This window comes from Dromiciops gliroides, chromosome 1 (genome assembly GCF_019393635.1).
Source record: "Dromiciops gliroides isolate mDroGli1 chromosome 1, mDroGli1.pri, whole genome shotgun sequence".
Classification (NCBI taxonomy): domain Eukaryota; kingdom Metazoa; phylum Chordata; class Mammalia; order Microbiotheria; family Microbiotheriidae; genus Dromiciops; species Dromiciops gliroides.
In genome coordinates, this window is record NC_057861.1 from 406,620,409 (window position 1) to 406,642,523 (window position 22,115).

The window sequence follows — 22,115 nt, forward strand, 5'->3', positions numbered from 1 at the left end:
TGGTAGAAATCAAATTTCTTGAAGAAGAATGGATAGAGAAGACTCTAAAGATATAGATTCATGAGCTATATCTAGAAAGATACTTGTAGACATGTAGATATTATGAAAAATGAATTGTTTTATTTATTCAACATTGAACTCTGATGTCCCCAAATGGCATGGTATTCAAATTCTTAATGGAAAAGTTGAATAGGTTAGAGTACAAAATAAACAGTAAGACTTTACTAATGGGGGACCTCAATTTGATCCTTTCAGACCTAGAAAAATATAGTCATTAAAATAGGTGGCAACGCTTAACCATATATGTGTTGTAAAGGCCACTAGGACCTCTTCCATCCTTATCAAGGGGAGTGCTAACCTTCTCTCCTTTCATACAACACTAGTCATTAAAATAAACAAGAAAGAGATTAAGAAAATAGATTTTTTGAAAAAGTTAAATGTAATAGATTTCTGGGGTATATTGAATGGGAATAAAAATATGTGTATCTCATGATAGTTCCAAAGGACTCATGATGGAAAATGCTCTCCAAATCCAGAAAAAAAAAGAACTGTGGAATATGGATGCACCATACTATTTTTTTTTTTGTTTTTGGTGCTGTTGTTTTTCTTTTTTGAGGTTTTTCCTTTTCACTGTGATTCTTCTTTCACAGTATGACTAATGCAGAAATATGTTTAATGTGATTGTACAAATATAACCTATGTCAGATTACTTGCTGTCTTGGGGAGGGGGGAGGGAGGGAGAAAAATTTGAATCTAAAAATCTTATTAAAACAAATGTTGAAAACTATCTCTACATGTAAATGGAAAATAATAAAATGCTTTTATAATTTTTTAAAAAAGAAAATACCAAATGGATAGAGAAATAAATATTAAACTAAAAAAAGAAATATGTGTATCTGTTTCTCAGTTGTATGTGATACTTTTACTAAAATTGATATTCTTTTACATATATCATATTATGGTACCATATTACTAAATAACATATGAGGGTATAAAAACCTCACAAATACAGAAAAACGGAAATATTAAATACATTTTTCTGACCATAATGCAATAAAATTATATACAACAAAGGAGCTTTGAGCATAAATAAAGAGTCAGAAGCTAAATAATATAATCTAAAGAATGAATGGGCCAAAAAACAAATCATAGAAACAATCCATAATTTCATTAAAGATAATGAAAACCATAAGACAACATACCAAAATCTATGGAATGCAGGGAAAGTATTACTTAGGGGAAATTTTATATCTCTGAATGCTTATATCATTAGAAAGAGAGAGAGAGAAAGAGAGAGAGAGAGACAGAGAGAGACAGAGAGAGAGGACAAGTCAACAAAATTGGACACACAACTCAAAAATAACCTAGAAAAACATCAGAATAAAAACTCAAGCATAAAAATAGAAATTCTGAAAATCAAAGGAGATTAACAAAATTCAAAGTTTAAAAAACTGAACTAACAAATAAAACTAGGGGCTTTTGGGGGTAAAAATAGATTAAACCATTGGCTAATTAGTTTTTTTTTTTAAAGAAGAAAACCATATTACCAGTATCAAAAATAAAAAGGGTGACTTAATAACTAATGAAAAATTTTTTAAGTGATTAGTAGAAGACATTTTTCCCAACTCTATTTCAATAACACTGAAAATCTAAATGAAATCAATGAATATTTACAAAAATATAAATTGCCCACATTAACAGAACAGGAAATAAATTACCTAAATAACCTGATCTTAAGAAATTGAAGAAGCCATAAATGAGCTTTCTAGGAATAAAATCCAAGCACCAGATGTATTTGCAAATGAATTCTATCAAACATGAAAAAACCCCTCAAGCAATTCCAATATTACATAATCTATTTGAAAAAAATATGTAAAGGAGTCCTAACAAATTCTTTCTATGACACAAATATGATTTTGATAACTAAACCATAAGAGTCAAAACAGAGAAAGAAAATTATAGATTATTTTCACTAATGAATATTGATGAAAAAATTTAATAACATACTAGCAAAGAGACTGCAGCAATATATCACAAAGGGCTGGCTTAATATTAGGAAAACTATAATTACAATTGTCCATATCAATGATCAAATAAACAAGTATCACATGATTATTTTAAGAAATGCAGAAAAGGCTTTTGACAAAATATGGCACCTATTCCTATTAAAATCACTAGAAAGAAGTGAAATAAATGGAATTTTCATTAAATAGTAAAGGTGATCTTTTTTAAAATCAAGAGCAAGCAGGATTTATAATGAGGATAAGCTCTAAGCCTTTACAATAAAATCAAGGTGAAGCAATGATGTTCATTATCATCATTACTTTTTTTTTAATCATAAAAATATTTTATTATTTTCCAGTTACATGTAAATAGTCTTTAATATTTGTTTCTATAAGATTTTGAATCCCCAATTTTTCTCCCTCCCTCCCTTCCCTCCCTGGTCCCCAAGACAAAAAGCAATCTGATATAGGTGAAATATATATATATATATATATATATATATATATATGTGTGTGTGTGTGTGTGTGTGTGTGTGTGTGTGTGTGTATGTGTGTGTATGTATGTATCTATCTATCTATAATTACATTAAACATATTTCTGCATTAGTCATGTGAAAGAAGAATCAGAACAAATAAGAAAAACCTCAAAAAACAACAAAAAGACCTCAAAAAAGTAGAAATAGTATGGTTCAATCTGCATTCAGATTCCACAGTTCTTTTTGCTAGATGTGAAGAAGAGAATTTTCCATCATGAGTCCTTTGGAATGGTCTTGGATCGTTGTATTGCTAAGAAGAGCTAAGTCTACCACAGTTGATCATTACTTTTCTTTCTTTCTTTTTTTTTTTAATAATAAACATTTTTATTTATAGTTTTGGGTTCTAATTTTTGTCCCTCTTTCCCTCCCTCCCCTCCCATTCCCTGAGGAGGCAAACAATCATATTTGGCTTATACATGTATGATTATATAAAACATTACCATATTTGTCATTTTGTATAGCAAAACTTTATTAAAAGAAAAAAATGAAAGAAAGTAAAAAATAGCATGCTTCAGTCTGTTCCATCAACATCAGTTCTTTCTTTGGAGGTGGATGGTATGTTTCATCAATAGTCCTTTGGGATTGTCTTGGATCATTGTATTGTTGAGAATAATCAAGTCATTCATAGTTCTTCATCAAACAATATTGCTGTATCTGTGTACAATGTTCTCTTAGTTCTGCTTAATTAACAATACATCATTTCATACATGTACTTCCAGGCCTTTCTGAAATCATCCTGCTTGTCATTTCTTATAGAACAATAATATTTCTTCACAATCATATACCACAGCTTGTTTAGCCATTCCCCAATTGATTGGCATTTCTTTGATTTCCAATTCTTAGCCACCACAAAAAGAGCTGCTATAAATATTTTTGTACAAATAGGTCTTTTTCTCTTTTTGTGGATGTCTTTGGGATATAAATCTAGCAGTGGCATTGCTGGATCAAAGGGTATACACAGTTCTATAACCATTTGGGCATAGTTCCAAATTGCTTTCCAGAATAGTTGTATCTCTTCACAACTCAACCGACAGTGGAATAGTGTCCCAGCTTTCCCACATCTCCTCCAACATCCAATATTGTCCTTTTTATCTCAGAGTTGTTTTAATTTGCATTTCTCTGATCAATAATGAACTAGAGCATTTTTCATATAATTATAGATAGCTTTAATTTCTTTGCCTGAAAACTGCCTGTTCATATCCTTTGACCAATTATCCATTGGGGAATGACTTGTGTTTTTATAAATTTGACTCAGTTCTCTATATATTTGAGAAATTAAGCCTTTATTGGAGATATTTGTTTCAAAAATTCTTTCTGAATTTTCTACTTCCCTTGTAATCTTGGTTACATTAGTTTTGTTTGTGCAAAAGCTTTTTAATTTTATATAATCAAAATAATCTATTTTGCATTTCATTTTATTCTCCATATCTTCTTTGGTTGTAAATTCTTCCCCTGCCCATAAATCTGACAGGTAAATGATTCCATACTCCCTTAATTTGCTTATGGTATTATCCTTTATGTGTAAATCATCATTACTTTTCAGTGTTTTACCAGAATTACTACCTATAGAAACAGACAAGAAATAACTGAAGAAATAAAGATGTGCAATGAGTAAATAAAACTTTTTTTCAGATGATTGTTTGCCTAGAGAACAATGTAGAGGCAACTAAAAATATCAAAACAATGAACAACTTCAGTAAACTTGTGGGAAATAATATAAACTCACATAAATCATCAGCATTTTTGAGATTTACTTAATATTCTTCATACAAATAAAGATAGCTCTAAATAATTGGAGAAGTAATAATTGCTCATGGGCATGCCAAGCCAACATAATTTAAGTGGCAATACTACCTAAATTATTTTACTTATTCAGTACCATACGAATCAAACTTCCAAAGAATTACCTTATAGAATTGGAAAAGATTAATAACAAATTTCATTTGCAGGTAAAAAAGGTCAAGAATATCAATTGAGTCAATGACAAAAAATGGCAAGAAGCCTAGCAGCATCAGGTTTCTAACTATACTCCAAATTTGTAATTTTCAAAACAATTTAGTTCTGGGTAAGAAATATAGAGGTTGATCACTGAAACAGATAAGGCATGTAATATAGAGAAGCAAATGAGCACAGTTTGCTGGTGTTTGATAGCCCAATGATCCCAATTACTGGGGTAATAACTCATTTTTTGACAAAAAAAATTCTGGAAAAATTGGAAAGCAGTCTAACAGAAACACCAGCATTTTATACTACATGTTAAGATATTATAAATGAATAAGTGGAGCAAGGAAGAAAATACCTGTCAGATCTATGGATAGGGAAAGAGTTCATGACCAAATAGGAAATAGAGAGGTTCACAGGAGATAAAGTAGATTACATAAAATAAAAAAAAATATTTTGTCCAAACAAACCACAATGCAGCTAAAATTAGAAGAAAAACAGGAAACTGGGGGGAAATCTCTGTAACAAGTTTCTCTGAAAAAATATCTCATTTATAAAATATTTTGGAGTAAAATTTATAAGAATCAGAGCCATTCCCCAATTAATAAATGGTCAAAAGATATGAATAGGTAATTTTAAGAGGAAGAAATCAAAACTATCACTACACATATGAAAAAAATGTTCTAAATCACCAATAACTGGAGAAATACAAATTAAAATAACTCCAAGGTACCACCTTACACCTGTCAGATTTGGAAAGATGAGATGACAAATGCTGGATGAGATGTGGAAAACAACGATGCATTGTTGGTAGAGCTGTGAACTAGTCCAAGCATTCTACAAAGCAATTTAGTACTATTCCCAAAAGGTTATTAAACTGTGAATACCCGTTGACCTGGCAATACCACTACAATATGTGCCAAAATATTTATAGTAACTCTTTTTGTAGTCACAGAGAATTCAGGGATGCCTCTCAATTTAGGAATGGTTGAACAAGTCATAGCTTGAATATGATGACATACTATTATACTATAAGAAATGATAAAGGGGGTAATTAAAAAAAAAAACCTGGGAAGACCTAGATGAACTAATGCAAAGTGAAGTTATCATTGTGAATATTGACAACAAGTAATGAGGGCCTGTCTTTGGTGTAGATGGAAAGACTGTGAAACAGGTTTTAAAGACAGAGAATAACTTGGAAGTAGAGATCATGGACCTATCATCTCTGAGAGTGTCCTCCTGATGCCATCTGGTTCTTTGTCCATCCAGACTAACATGTGGTCTGTGACTGTTCATCTTTGTACTTTAGCTATTCATCTTCTTTACTGCTCTTGGAGGAGTATTGGAGTCTGATGTAACAATGTAGACTTTTAAAAGTCTTGCTAACAAGTGTTAGAGTTTCAAGAGCTGGAGTCCATGTTGGGTTCTGCAGAAAGTTGGATTCCGTGAAGAGGCAAGTCTTAAGTGGTTTACTTGACTGAGCATAGAAGTAGACTAGCAGCTGTCAAGAGGGAGGTGCAGCAAATTATCCATTGGCATTGTCTAATTCAGAGGTAAACTTTGTTGGTTGAAGACTGTGAAAAATATGTTATGGACTAATATTGTATAGGGGAGAGTGTAGCCCTAGTTGTTAAGGAAAATATTTTGTACTTTTCTGTTTTTGCAGTACCTTCTCAGTAAATATCCATTTGTTTAGCCTAATTGATGTTAATTGGTTAAATGATATAAAAAAAGGGAATAACTGTAACTGGTAATTAAATTGAGGAAAACAGAATAGAATGGGGACTCAAGTCAATAGAGTTAGAGAAAGATACCTCTCCATAGTATTGATTAGAAGCCTAGGGGATAGATATAGCCTTGTTTAGGGATCTAGCTCATTTATGAGAGAAAGGAAATGTGATAAGGACCATCAGAGCTTATCAAAGGCTACAGGAGAAATCTGAGTTTCAAGGATTGATATAATGGAAAGAGAAGGAATGGAAAAAATCTAGGATGAGTGGGAATTTTAACTATGGCAATGGAGGAACCAGAAGGCATGATAGAAGTGGAGAGAAGTGGAGAATAGGAACTGGGGAGTAGGAGGGATGAACTATATGGAGAAGAGCATGTGGGGAGAGGTAGCAGAAGAGAAAGTGTTGGTGGCAGTAGTTCCTTCTGTTACCTGGGCAATTATAGACCTCACCTAGAGGCATCATGTATGTGGCAATGAAGGGCTGAGACACTATATGCCACAAATGTTTACTGAAATCCATTTAGTTAACCCTGAAGTTTTTTTTTCAAATATTAAGCTTTTTTTTTTTTTTAAAGTGAGGCAATTGGGGTTAAGTGACTTGCCCAGGGTCACACAGCTAGTAAATGTTCAGTGTCTGAGGCTGGATTTGAACTCAGGTACTCCTGATTCCAGGGCTGGTGCTCTATCCACTGCGCCACCTAGCTGCCCCAAACATTAAGCTTTTAAAAAAATGTTGATGTGCAAAGGAGACAGCTAGGTGATATAATACATAGAGTTCTGGACTTAGAGTGAGGAAGACTCATTTTCAAATCTGGACACAGACAATTACTAGCTATGTTACCCATAGCAAGTCACTTAACCTTTGTCTGCCTCAGTTTCTTCATCTGTAAAATCGGGATAATAAAAAAGCATCTACCTCTCAGAGTTGCTGTGAAGATCAAATGAGATAGTAATTATAAAGCCTGGCACACAGTAGACAACATATAAAAGTTAGCTATGATAATGATGATGACAACGACAATGATCATGATGATAAGTAATACTGCTAATTTAAGGAATGGTGTGAACTAATAAAAATTAATGAATTGGTATTTGTTATTAATATTAATAACTAATAAATAGAATTATGAGAGAGCATGTTGCAAATATAAAGGAGTCATTATGGATTTTTCCAATAGTGAGCAATAAAGAGAGCCCTTTTAAAATAGAGATTAGTCTAGCTCCCTTCTAATGTTAGCTTGGGCATTAGGCCAGTAGGTATTTCACTTAAATGAGAGATCTCTCTGTAAGACTGCTCAACATAAGCTGTGCATTACTAAGAAAAGTACTAAGTAGTCATTGACAGTCGGTATAGAATCCTCCCATCTGCTCTTCAGGGTTAATTTCACAGCAAACAATGGAAATATTTACAGACCAATTCTAAGAAATAAGAGCCAACTGACAGAAATGGCATGCAAATTTCAGAAACTGGGTACATAAATAACACAGGAAATTTAATTGTTCTGCCATATAATCAAATTTTCTGTTGCAAATGATAGCAAATAATGGGAATGTTGCCATATTTATATTGCTTGAGTGATTATAATGTGCTGTAAAATTTGTTTAGTATTTAAGGGATTAAGAAAACAATTTCAATCTTGTTAATTTTTGCTAATTGGATATTAACTTTAAACTTCTCTATCTAGCATACTAAACTCTTTTTTAAAATGGCAAACTAGCTTAAGTCTCTGATGTGGTAAGGTAAAAATTGGGGCTACGATCTTATTCATGAATTTGGGTGACACTAGTCATTTGAGTAAATCTAGGGCATAGAGGGGAGTTCTTTACCACTATCAGCAGTAAATGGGAGACTAACTGAGGATTTGGTCATATGCACCATTACTCTAGCATTTCGGGAGCATTTTCTTCAATACTCAAAGGCTATTAATAACTTTTTACCTTGCCAAATTTATTGAGATGATGGGAAAGAAAAAGAAGTATGCAGTATTCTTCTATGTGCCAACCAGCATCCATATGATTAGAATCATCACTGGTTCTCTTCTTGTTAACATAATTTACCCATTCAGTGATATTGAAAGAAAGGAGGGCATCACTTCCTTCCCATAACCCCTTCCCTATAATTGTTTATGTTTCATATATTTTGGGGAATACTCCATTGTTCCAAAATCTATATATACTGATTTAGAATCTGACATGGCTTAACATATTCAAATATTCTATTCCCAAGACCTGTTGGAATACATGAAGTGGAGGAGGGTTACCTTGTGTTTACATGATGAATCAGAGTTGGATAATTAATGATTATGGTTATGAGTACTGGAATACCACAGTCTCTGAAGAGAAATGGGTGTTTTAAGTTGCTGGTCACTTAAAGGGCAATGGGGTAGATGGTGGGTGTCCGCTGCAAGATATTACCAAGGATGTTTTGGTAGAAGAAGGTATCATAGAGGCCTAAAAAAGGGAAGTTGACTAATGATTTAGTGAGAATATGGGATAAGCAATGGACTACCTGTGTCATTTGTTGGTATCTATAAATGATCAAGAAATCCACTGGAATAACTCTCATGCAGAACATCGGGTAACTGCCCTGTAGAGGATTAAAGAAAATATGAAAAAGCATAGAACAGAATGAGAAGATATGGATGGCTTGTGACCAGAGTCATTGGAGAGAATGCCCACACTGACAAAGTCACAGATCCATTCATTTATTTATGAATAAAGGTTTTGAAATATTGATTTTAAATATTAATAAAGTTTTAATTTCCAGGAGGGCAGGCCAGCAGGGCTGTGCTGATTAATGTTTAACAACCATCTCCCCATTCCCCCGCCAAAAAATCTATGTACTTGATGCACTTTTAAGTTTAATTTATATTGTAAAAATTTTCTCCATTATTTTTTTCAGTATAGACACTCAACAAAACAATAAATCAAACTTTTATTTTATTTGCTGATCTTCAAAGTGTAAATGCTCACATTAAAAAATTAATGATAATCTCTTTGGTCTAAATTAGGTTCAGAAAAACCCTGGGGCAGGGGCATAGTGGAGTGCCTGTTTTCCTTGGGTAAATCACTTAACTGTGTAGACCTGTATTTTCCTCAACAAATAAACCTCTCTGGTCCAATCCAGTTGTAACATTCTGTTGTCCTGACCTTCTGAAGTGTTTCCCATTTTTTAAAAAGAAAATTAATATGTGGAAATATGTATAACATGATTGTACATGTATAAGCTACATCTAATTGCTTGCCATCTTGGGGAGGGGGGAGGGAAGGGAGGGAGAAAGAAAAATTTGGAACTCAAAATATTACAAAAATGAATGTTGAGGGCAGCTAGGTGGCACAGTGGATAAAGCACCCGCCCTGGATTCAGGAGGACCTGAGTTCAAATCCAGCCTCAGACACTTGACACTTAACTAGCTGTGTGACCCTGGGCAAGTCACTTAACCCTTATTGTCCTCTCCCCCGCCACCATTTCTCCCCAAGAAAATGAATGTTGAAAACAATCTTACATGTAATTGAAAAATAAAATAAAATACTACAAAAACATAAAAGAAAATTCAAAAGTGTAGGGTGAGTAGAGGAAGTTAAGCACAAAAAGATATAAAACTTATTCTATTTATGTATTTTTTCTTCTCATCTACCATTTCCTTTCTCTCAATATATTCTGTTACCAGTTACCCTAGGCTCCTTTTTTGAAACTCAGAATGTTTTGTCCTCACAACCTTCTATTCAGTCAAATATTTCATTCTTCTTGCCTATTTAATGTGGGTTTCACCTCCACTAAGTTCATTTTATAATTTCTATGTTTTATTGTTTTTGTTGTTGTTAAATAGAATAAAGACAAAACAGTATTAAAATGCATCCAATGAAGTCAAGCTTTATTAAGTGCCTATTATATCCCAGGCACGCTACTAGATAATAGGGCTGTAATGACAAGCAAACAGTCTTTGTCCCTAATTCAAAGTGCTTATATTCTGGAGATAGAAGTGCCATTTCAATGTTGGCAATTTTGTTTGATTATGATATTCTTTCATCCATATATTATGGTACAAAGCAATGAAGATTAAGTAACCTTAGAAAAATTAATGAATAATTCAGAGTAATTAACTCAATTATTAAACTGTGTAATAAACTGTTGGTCATGTCCCCTTTATAAGCAATAGTATAGAACGCATATATTTTTGCTTCCTGAATAGCATGCTGACTCTTTGAAATCAAGGACAGTTTAATTTCTGTCTTTGTATTCTCATCCTATAGCACAGTGTCTGAGACATAGGAGGTGCTTTGTAAAAGCTTGTTGAATGAATGAGTTAATATCATGGTATATAAGGTATATAGGATTGTTCTACAAACATATTGTCACAGTTCTATTGTATGTTGTTTCTAGTCATACAATGGTGTTCTCTATGTTTCAATGATATTTAAAACTAAACATAGAAAAAATTATAAGAAGAAATTTAAGAATTTAATTGTTCCCTCTATCCTCCCTTCCCTCATCTCAAAATCAATCCTGACATCCTCTAGATCAGAGGTGTCAGACAAAGTCCAGGAGGCTGTATGTATCCCACAATACACTCAAGTGCAGGTCAAAACAAATTAAAGTCCAACTGGGAAATGTTTTGTTTTGTTTTGTTTTTTGTTTTTTTTTGCAGGGCAATGAGGGTTAAGTGACTTGCCCAGGGTCACACAGCTAGTAATTGTCAAATGTTTGGGGCCTGGCTTTGAACTCAGGTTCTCCTGAATCTAGGGCTAGTACTTTATCCACTGTGCCACTTAGTTGTCCGCCCCCCCTTTTAGGAAATATTTAACAAAATAAATAAAAATACAATAAACCATAATGTTTAATTTGTGGTTTTCAAAATTAATCTGCTGCCCACAGGGATACCTCTGTATGGTTTGGTGGTGCCTGTTTTTATTTGAGTTTGACACCACTGCTCCAGGTTATCACATGAGGCCATAAGCTGAAGCAGAATAGAGCTGGTTGGTAATAGAGGGGGTACACTAGGAAAGGGAGAAGGAGAGTGACTAAGGACAGAAAGGAGCTAGGCAGATGTCCAGATTGAAGATAAGGAGGCAGAGTCAATGCCTTAGCAGGGTTGGAGGTCAGAAGAAATAAGCCTAAAATCTTGAGCTTATTTGGCAAGGGCCAAAGAGTTACTCATAAAGAAAAGTCATTTAGGAGCTGAAGCCATGGCACCCAGAAGGTCAGCAAAGTAGAAAAGAATAATCAGGTCCTGGGTGTCAAGGCAGGCAAGGGACCAAAGTCTACTATGACCAGGTGAGAAAATTGTTCTTTGCTCTTCTGTTACCCATGGAGATTCCCTCCTGTTGTATATTATAATTCTTTTTTATATGTCTTATCCCTCAAAGGCAAAAGACTGTGAGATCTTTCTTTGTGAGCTTAGATCCACTGTGGAGCTTTGTACAAAGTAGCTATTTAATAGACATTTATGAGAAGATTTATTTATTAAATATGGTGTTAGCAGCAGATAATTATATTCTTTCCGTACATCTGGTTTTGGTGACTTGACTTTTACCAACAGCAAAAACATTGAGGCTTGATAAAATTAATTCCTAAATATGAGAACTAATCCAAAGTAGAAGAGTATTCAGTGAGAAGTTGCTTACTATTTATGGGAGATCTTGAATCAAAATCTGTATGACCAATTATTGGGTATGTTGTTGAGGGAGATTCTTGTCCATTTAATTAGACTAGATGGCCTTCTTGGACCCTTTCAACTCCTGATATTCTACGATTCTTTGACATCAATTTGATCCTCAGTGTTTGCCGTGAGGTTCCAAGTGTATCTCTTCTTAGGTATACTATACATTTTCTACCTTGATGACATTCAGGGCTGGTAGATATGTGCACAGAAGGTAAGCAAACTGTGATACAGCTGTGCTCTGGTCCTAGTCCAAGAGACCAGGAGAACTGGAGTAATAGATGTAGCCTTACAAAAGTATTGAATTTTCTTCCTCTCAGCATGAAGTAAAACATTTTCAATATAGAGAGATTTTTTAAAAAGAACATTTATTTTTAAAAGATTTTGTCTATATGAGTTTCCATAATTATCTTCTCATATCTTTTAAATTTAAGTTCTTACAGGACAAGGACAGTGTCTATTTTTATGGTCTGAAATTTCCACCATGTAACCCTTTGAGAACATTCAGGTTCTAAAATACAATAATGATAATGGTGATGATGATAGCATTTAAAAAGTGCTTTAAATCCGTTAAAACATTTTATTTTATATTATTATTTTTATTATTATTTTGGTGATGCAATTGGGGTTAAGTGACTTGCCCAGGGTCACACAGCTAGTAAGTGTCAAGTGTCTGAGGCTGGATTTGAACTCAGGTCCTCCTGACTCCAGGGCTGGTGTCTATCCACTGTGCCATCTACCTGCCCCTGTTAAAACATTTTAAAGCCTTTTGTTGATGTATTCTCAAATATTAATATACTTTTATATTGTCTTAATATATCATATTAACATGTAATATGTATTTTACTAATATAGCCTCTGTGGACCCCTACAGAGACTTCCATTGAGTAGACAAGTGGTTTTGGTTGGCTGATCTAATTTTTAAATCTAAGCTCTGGGGTCCTAGGGCATCCTTCTGGAGCAGCAATACCATTTTGCTCACAGATTCATTGAATTCTGTTAGTGTTCATTAGCTTGTTCCTTCTAGATAAGATGTTAATGACCTCCTGATGACTCTGAACTATTCTCAGCTTCCTTATCTGGGACTCTTCAGTTCTTCAAATTAGCCAAGAATGCATAGTTACATAACCATGATGCTGGAAGTTCTGTATAACTGACCCCAAGGTACCAGGAAGAAAGATGAAAATTGTAAAAACCTCTAGAATCTAGAAATTCATAGTACCTTCAGTTAACCAGATTTTATTCTTTGTTTCTTTGTTCATCTTTTAGGACAAAGGAACAAATTTACAACAAAAAAAGAGTGTAAGGTGTCAGAGATGTGTTCGACATATCTGTTATATTCATGGCATATCGTATAAGGGTCCTACATAGAAAAATACCAGTGAACCATTGCATTATCCTTCATCTTCAAATATTCATTCATTTGATAAAATGTCAGCTTGTTGAAGACAAGGATTTTTTACCTTTGTCAGTATCCCAAGCATCTAGCACTGTTCACTCTGCTGAGGAAGAACATAATAAATACTTGTTAATTAGTTGATTATCTCCAGTATATTGCTATAACTAGTGTCATTAAATATGTTAATCTATTTTACAAAGTTTTAAAATGCTTGCCGAAAGCAAAACAGTAGTCTAAATAACCCTCAGTTAATCAGAAATCCAATTCATCAGACAAAGTCATTTTCTGTACATTCTGGTTAATCAAGGTCTTTGCTTAGTGATTTGAGTGTTTAAAAAACAAAACAAAACTGTCTTTCACCTCCAACTCCATTTTGCCTAGAATTTTACCAGAATTGTAGCAAAGAGAAACTAAAATCATGTGTCAGAGACATATCAGGGTAGTATCACTGAAATCTTTCAACTCTCTTATACTTACCTTTGTATTTTTTAATTTAATTTAATTTCTTTTTAATTACAAATTCTCTCCCTCTCTCTACCCCCATCTATTGAAAAGACAAGGAAAAAACAAAACCCATTACAAATATGTATTATACTTATCTTTGTGAAGCAAGTCTGGGATTTATTTGTGTGTCTAAGAACTAAGTCTCATATTTTTATGTAGCTAATCATAGATTTAGAACTGGAAGGCACCTTAGGAATCACCTAGTCCTAGCCCATCATTTTGTAGGTAGCGAAACTGAGGCCCAGAGAGGTTAACTCACATAGGTAGTATCTGCCACAGCTAGGATTTGAACCCAAGTCATCTGACTCCAAATCCACTGGACTAAACATTTCTCCTTTCTTTTAAATTCTCTTTCTTTCTTTCTTTCTTTCTTTCTTTCTTTCTTTCTTTCTTTCTTTCTTTCTTTCTTTCTTTCTTTCTTTTTCTTGAAAGTTTTGGATTTTGAAATTGCTGCTGTTGTTGTTTGTACTCATTTTCAAGAGGACTAATGATATCATGGGGTGATGTCTTGACTCATGCGTGAATTGGATTTAAGTGAGACAAGAGTTGCACAAAGCTGTCAGCCTCACTGTCTCTTCCAGAGTCATTGAAGTCCACTGGCAGGACAAAAGTCAAGATGATTGGTGATGGCCTGGGATGAAGTAGATGATATTGGAGAGGGAAATGTAGTCATGGAGAGCTGGAAGGACTAGAGAGAAACCACAAACAATACTGGGTCAAAAGGACCTGAGGATCAAGACAAGGAGAAATCAGTAAAGGGCATCAGCAAGACAGATTCTAAGATTTGCTGAGGGGGAGAAAAAAGCACGGATTAAATTTCTTTTCAGGAAACTAGAGTACTTCCCACTTCTTGAATATGTACAAATTGTGCACATCACTTTTCATGGCTTTGTCAAGTATCTTAGAAATATTTCTATAGAACCAACATTTTAAATATTAACACAAACAACAAAGTAAACCAAAACAAACCAAAGCAAAACAAAACACAAACCTTCTAACCAACCAGTTTTTAACAATGGTTTGGTATAATAGAGAATATTAAACCTGGAATCATGATGCTTGGGCTCAAATATTGCCTCCAACACTTCCTAGCTATGAGACCTTGGGCATGATACTGTGTAATTTAAGATTCTAAATGTGGATTCTAATGTGTTCCCCCAGTTTGGGGGAAACTGACTAAAAATCACTGATAAAACGAGTTTAGGTTTTTAAGGGTTTATTGGAAAATAGAAAGAAAAAGATTGAGAACAGAATTCTAACAGTCTGGCATTCCTATCTTTCCTCAAATCTCCTGTGAAGTCCTCTGCCGCCACCACCATCAAGTCCGGAAGCCAAAAAGGCCCGCGCTCCCTGCGCAGGCTCCCTTTCCTCCTTCCTGTCTCCTCCCAGACCATAGGAGGCTCCTCCAGTTGATTGGCTGGTAGACTTGATAGACAGCACCCATGAGCAAGCGTCATTTCCTGACGCCAAGGAAAAGCCACAATGCCTCTGAGGCATTTTCCTCATGGTGGAGCTCTCCACAGCAAGTCTCCAGTAGGTGGCGTCATTCCAATCATTACAGTCCCCCCTGTTGTTCCTCAAGAAACAAAATGTTTCCTTGACGGAACAGTAAAAAGAATATAATAACTATTGCTAACTAATAATATGTGAACAATAATATAGAAAAGGAAGAGAGAAAAGTTTTGTCCAGAGGGGCGATTTTTTTTTTTTTTGTCCTCATGAACCGATGCTTTGACATTAGTCTTGCAAAGGGAGGGCCTCTGCAGAGGGTACATGTTACAGATGATGTATATTATAACAGAAAGGAGATAGTAAAAACTAACAAAGCAAAACAGTTCATATAAAGTCTCTGAGTTCTCTTGTCTTCTTGAAGTGGTAAGATGTCATCAGGAGGAAACTGGACTCTGGTCTGGAAAGCTGGATTCTCTTCTTTAACTGTTTGAATTGCTGTATTTTTACTAAACCTTAGCATAGCATTGTCAATGATCAAATTAATAAATTCCATTACATTCCTTCCTTTATATGGTTAGACTTGTAATAGAGGGTTGAGGTAGTTATGCAATGTGTAACACTTTTTACCACCATGTGTCTGGATCAAAGCCAAATTTAGTATGTGTTCATGACACCTGAAAATGTTATGGAAAGGTTATCATACCATATCTCATGGTTCCGAGACAGCCAGTGATTGTGCTAGGCCACAGGTGAGTTCAACTGAGTGAGATAAAAAGATAATTAAGTTCAGTTAAATTAGGTTAAATTAGGAGGGAGAGAGGATGAATACTGGACTGTGCCTAGTAATTGTGCTCTACATAGTCACCATCATAAGCAAACCATGGACTTACATATACCTGTCTCTCCTTTTGTTGCACATATATTCTCTACAGGGCCTGCATCAGAGTTCACAGCAAATTAGTCTCTGAAATGATAAGTTTCCAAACTTCCAAAATCTCATTAATTTCACCAAAGACAGTATGATGGTAAAAATGCGTGCTATGCTGCATAACTGAGAATATATTAGTGATATATACAATAATTCCAAACCATACCCAGAGTATGATGACATATAAATAATAAACGAATGTAAATAGCTGATTACATTAGACATTATCACATAATCTTCTTTTAGCTAGTAAACCACATCATCTTATACATGAATTCTCTAGTATAACAGTAGCAGATACTTAAAGTGGTGATTAATTTTTCAAAAAGAAATAAGATTTCAATATTCAATGTTTTCAGTGAGGTATCAAGCAATAGGGTTCAATAACCCTTTCTGGTCTTTTTTAGTTAAACAGAACAACATAAAAGAGAAAGGAGAAAAAATAAATAAATAAAACAAAACTCATTAGAACTCATGGTTCTCTCAAAAAGAAAGAGTAAAAAAAAAAGAATTCTGGTAGCTTCTGAGGCCCGATAGCCTCACCCACAGCATATACTTAAAATGTCTTTGAATAATCACTTAGTTTATAAAATTTAGTTTTAAAGAAAAGCAAAAGAAACAAAAGTCAAGAAACAAAGCAAAACCAAAAATAAAAATAAAAAACAAAAGATTCGCTAAGCACCCTTTTGTGCTTTTAAAGAACTTAAAGGTGTGGTGAATTCCAGGTTTTTTTAGTGCCTTTCAAAAGTCAAAACAAAAGAATTTTTAAAAAATAGTTGAGGTGGGCCAGAAAACTAGGCCATGTGCTTCAGTGCTTTTGCCTGTAGAAGGAAATGCTTGTTAAATTATAAGGTATTTAAGCTGCTAGAGTTTGGGGTATGCCACATTGTTTTAACTGGTTCCCCAATTCTCTGCAAGCCAAAGTGGCAGGGGTTTCTGAATTGTCATTGATCTTTCTAATGCTGTCATAATGTTCTTTATGGTAGAAAATGTGGAGTTCTCTAGCATCAGGTTTGTCTGTGCCACTGATTTTCAATAAAGGCTGATTTAATTGATGAACCACAACATTCAGCTGATGCTGCTTAGCAAATGCTACAATTGTATCATTTCCTCCCCACTTTCCAAATTTCTTTAATTCATCAACATATTCTTCAAAAGGGGAGTCATTTACTATAAAAGACTCAAACTCTTGTCTATGGTTAATCATATAAGAAGCAGCTTCTTGTCTGTGTCTGAGATGATTTCTACAGTGACCTTCTAGCTGGTCTGCTAAAGCCCTAAAAAGGCAATTTCCGTCTCCTGATACTTTACGAAGACTGAGTCCCAAAGCATTTAACTGATCAGTGGGATTATCAAATGGGAACTGCCTATTTCCTCTGAACTCTCTTTGCTCTTTAACAGTTGCTATCGTTAGGGTTTTTAGCTTTTTAGCATCTACCTCAGGTCTATCTGAAATCTCTTCACCTATGAATGGTGCAGGCTTTATATGAGAGCAATGAATCCATGAGTCTTTTTCACCAATTTTAATGGCAGTAGGAGTTGTCAATAATACCTGAAAAGGTCCTTCCCAGGCAGGTTGGGTTCCACTGGTTCTCTGAAAATTCTTTACATATATTTTATCTCCTGGGTTGAAGTTATGCAATGAAAAGTCTAATGGGCCTGCCTGGACCACAGCTCCTGCCTCATGGAGTTCACGTAGCCTGGTCTGTAATTCCTGTATATAGGAGGCAACAGAAGTATCACCTCCCACCAGTGATGTATAAACTGGGGAAAAAGTTTTAGCTTGGATAGGAGGGTGACCAAAAAGCATTTCATAAGGAGATATATGAAGTTCTCCCCTTGGTCTACTTCGTAGATAGAATAATGCCAATGGTAGAACATCAGGCCATTTCAAATGGGTTTCAGTACATAATTTGCCAATCATGCTCTTAAGCTCTTTATTCATACGTTCAACTTGGCCTGAACTTTGTGGATGGTAGGGCGTGTGGAATTTTGGAGTCACTCCCAAGAAAGAGTAGATTTGGGATAAAATCGAATCAGTGAAATGTGTGCCTTTGTCAGAATCGATGCGGGCTGGTGGGCCAAAACGAGGTACTATCTCTTTAAGAAGAATTTTGGCAACAAAGGCAGCTGTGGCTCGGGGGCTGGGAAAGGCCTCCACCCACCGAGTGAGCTGATCAACTATAACAAGGCAAAATTTATAATGTCCTGCTTTTGGCATAGTAATATAATCAATTTGTAAGTGCTCAAAAGGTGTATATGCTAGAGGACGCCCTCCATAAGCTTTGGCCTTAAAAGCATACTGATTATAAGACTGACATGTGGAACAGCCCGAGCAGATTCGAGATGCTGTATTAGTTACACCTGGTGCTATCCAGGTTCTCTTAATAGAGTCTACAATGCCTTGTGTACCAAAATGGCCTTTTCTGTGAACAGAGAGGCATACCTGGTGGTAGAATTTCCGGGGAAGAAATGGCTTACCTTCCGGAGACACCCAGATGCCATTGATCTGTTTCGCCTTAAATTTCTTTTTCCACTTTTCTACTTCAGAATCGTCATAGGTTAGGTTGGAAGGAATATCCTCAGAAGGTGAAAGGTTAAATACATGTTCAGGAGCTTCTAATGCAGCAAGCTTGGCTGCAGAATCGGCTCGTGCATTTCCCTTTGAAACAGGATCACTATTCCCTGTGTGGGCAGGGCAATGTACAACAGCTAGGGAAGAAGGCAGTTTCAGGGCATCTAAGAGGTCCTTGATAAGGTCCCCATTGGCAATAGCCTTGCCCGAGGATGTTAGAAAGCCTTGTTGACGCCAAATCATACCAATAAAGTGGCATATGCCAAAGCCATATTTCGAGTCAGTAAAAATAGTGGCACTCTTACCTTTGGCTATATTACAGGCCTGTGTAAGAGCCACAAGTTCAGCAGCCTGTGCACTAAAATGGCAAGGCAGAGAAGCTGCCCAGAGGGTGTCATAATCAGAAACTACAGCAGCTCCAGTAAAACGGGTTCCCTCTCTCATAAATGAGGAACCATCTGTATAGAGGACAAGATCAGGATTTTCTAAAGGTGTATCAAAAAGATCATCACGGGGTTTTTCAGCCATATCAACTAAAGAAGCACAGTCATGCAACGGTTCCCCCGAGAATGGTAAATTAGGGAGTAGTGTTGCTGGATTAAGAACTGTGCAGCGTTTTAAAGTGATATTCTCATTACCTAACAGGGTTATTTCATACTTAGCCAGCCTTTGATCTGAAAAGGCTTGTGTCCTGTGACGTAGTAAGAGAGCCTCCACTTCATGAGGGCATTGCACAGTTAGAGGGTTACCTAGGACCAAATCAGAGGCTTTTTCTACCAAAAGGGCTGTGGCCGCCACTGCTCTAAGGCAAGGTGGCACTCCAGCCGCTACAGGGTCCAGCTGAATTGAATAGTAGGCTATAGGGCGTTGGTTAGGCCCCAGTGACTGAGTCAGGACTCCAGAAGCCACCCCCCTTTGTTCATGCACAAAGAGAGTGAAAGGCTTACTATAATCTGGTAGTCCCAGGGCAGGTGCTGATAACAAGGCTTTTAATTCTTTTATGGCTGAGAGATGCTGGGGATCCAACTGTAAAATGTCTGGAACAGAACTTTTCGTAAGAGCTATGAGAGGTTTAGTAATTTCACCAAAAGAGGGTATCCATTGTCTACAGTACCCAGCTGCTCCCAGAATGGCTCTTAATTGCTTCTTAGTAGAGGGGGCAGAAAGTTGTTGAATGGCCTGGACTCTCTTAGAAGAGACAGAGCGAGTTCCAGCAGCCAAAATAAATCCTAAATATTCTACCTGGGGCAAACACCATTGTACCTTTGTCTTGGAAACCTTGTGTCCTCTCTTGTGCAGCTCCAGCAGTAAGTGACGGCTATCTTCCTGACAAATTTCAGCATTAGGAGAGGCCAAAAGTAAGTCATCTACATATTGTACTAGTGTGGAGCTTTTAAAGGTAATAGAGGCCAGATCCTGCTGTAAAATTTGGGAAAATAATGTAGGACTGTCTACAAATCCCTGTGGGAGTCTAGTCCAGGTCCACTGTCTATTTTTCCAGGTAAAAGCAAATAAATATTGGAAGTCCTCATGTACTGGTATGGAGAAAAAGGCAGAGCAGAGGTCTACCACTGTGAAACATGTAGATTCATAGGGAATGGAAGAAAGTATGGTAGAAGGGGAAGCCAATATAGCATGTCTAGGGATAACATAATTATTAATTGCTCTAAGATCTTGCACAAAACGATAAACAGGTTTACCATCTGGCCCAGGCCTGGGTTTTTTAACTGGCAAAATGGGAGTATTGCATGGAGAGTGATGACATGGAATAATAATACCCTGGCTTTTCAAAGCCTCAATTATAGGTGTGATCCCTTCTATTGCTTCCCTAGACAATGGATACTGTGGAATGGAGGGGGGTGGTCCCCCCTTAACTTTAAAGGTAACAGGTATGGCAGACTTAAGGAGCCCCACCTCATTAGGGGATGAGGCCCATAAAGACTCAGGAATGTCAGAGGGGATTTTGGATACCTCCCCTGCTGTTCCTTGAGCTTCTGTAAGTAAAATTGGTAATAAATGAACAGTATCCTCTGGCAATTGTAGGGAGACAGCCCCATCTGGAGCACAAGATATGGTTGCTCTAAGCTTACAAAGGAGATCACGACCTAATAAATTTACAGGGGCATCAGGCATGAGTAAAAATGAATGTTCTACTGTTAAGGGCCCCATAGATACCATGCGAGGATTCAATTTTGCCACTCTCTGGCTCTTTCCTGAGACTCCTACTACATTTAAAAATCCTACAGGTCTACACCCAGCATCTGGTTTGCTTATTAATACTGATTTAGAAGCTCCTGTGTCTAGTAAACAGTCATAATACGTGTCCCCTACTTTGAGGGTCACATGAGGTTCATTACTCTGGGGAAGTGAATGAACTGGCACAAGCGCATTCAAAAAATCCAGATCTGGGAATATGTTGCTTTCATTATCTTTGTTCCATTCCTCCCCTTCCTCTTGTCAATCCTGTGCCCCCCTTTGAGGGAGTCCATGGTTACCCTGATTCTGGTTCTGTCCTTCTGTTCCTCCCTGATAGGGTGTACGGTTATCCTGATACTGTCTCTTTGTATCCCCCTGAAAAGATTTATATCCATTTTGATTCTGCCTGTAATAAGGGTTATAATTACTCCGGTTGTTTCCTTTCTGATAAAAGTTTCCAAAATTATTTCGATTTCCCCCAAAGAATTCCTCAAGGCTCTCGGTCATTGTCCTCTTAAGGTCTTGTTTTCTAGTTCTACATTCCCTCAAGAAGTGTCCTTGTTTTTTGCAGTACTCACAAAATTTAGGGGGTTGATAACGATTTTCAATTTTCCAGTTTCTCTGCCCTGTTGTTTCCTGTACTGGAGCTAAAATGTCCTGTCTGTTCCTTTCTTCTCTCTCATTTCCTTCGTAAATATATGTTGCTATTTCTTTAAGTCTGTCAGGACTCAAACTATTCCACCCAGGACATTGCTTTTTAAAATATTTCTGAATTTCTGGTAATGACTGGTTTACAAAATGAGAGCAGATAATATGGGCGTCTCTACTGTCTAATGGGTCTAGTCTAGCATATTGCCTGGCATACTTACACAGCCTGTCATAAAATCTATTAGGTCTCTCATCAGGTCCCTGAACTATATCTATAAATTTTTGCCAGTTATCAGTCTTTCTAATACAGGATTCCATTGCCTTCAGCAATGTTTCCCTTGCATCTTTCAACATATCAAAATGCTCAGGGTTATTGGGGTCCCAGTCAGGGTCTTGAATAGGCCACCCAATATCAACCTTTCCCGTGGCTTCCAGGCTGTTTGCTGCAGCTACTATATCTGCTCTTTCTCCTGGGGACAATATTATTTCCATAAGGTCAGTAACATCATTCCAAGTGGGCTGATATGCTCTAAAAATTGCT

The 22,115-nt window shown here is 36.0% G+C and overlaps 1 pseudogene; it reads right to left on the reverse strand.

Annotated features, from left to right (window-relative positions):
• Nucleotides 1–259: 259 nt before the first annotated feature.
• On the reverse strand, nucleotides 260–380 carry LOC122737824 (annotated as a pseudogene).
• Nucleotides 381–22,115: the final 21,735 nt, after the last annotated feature.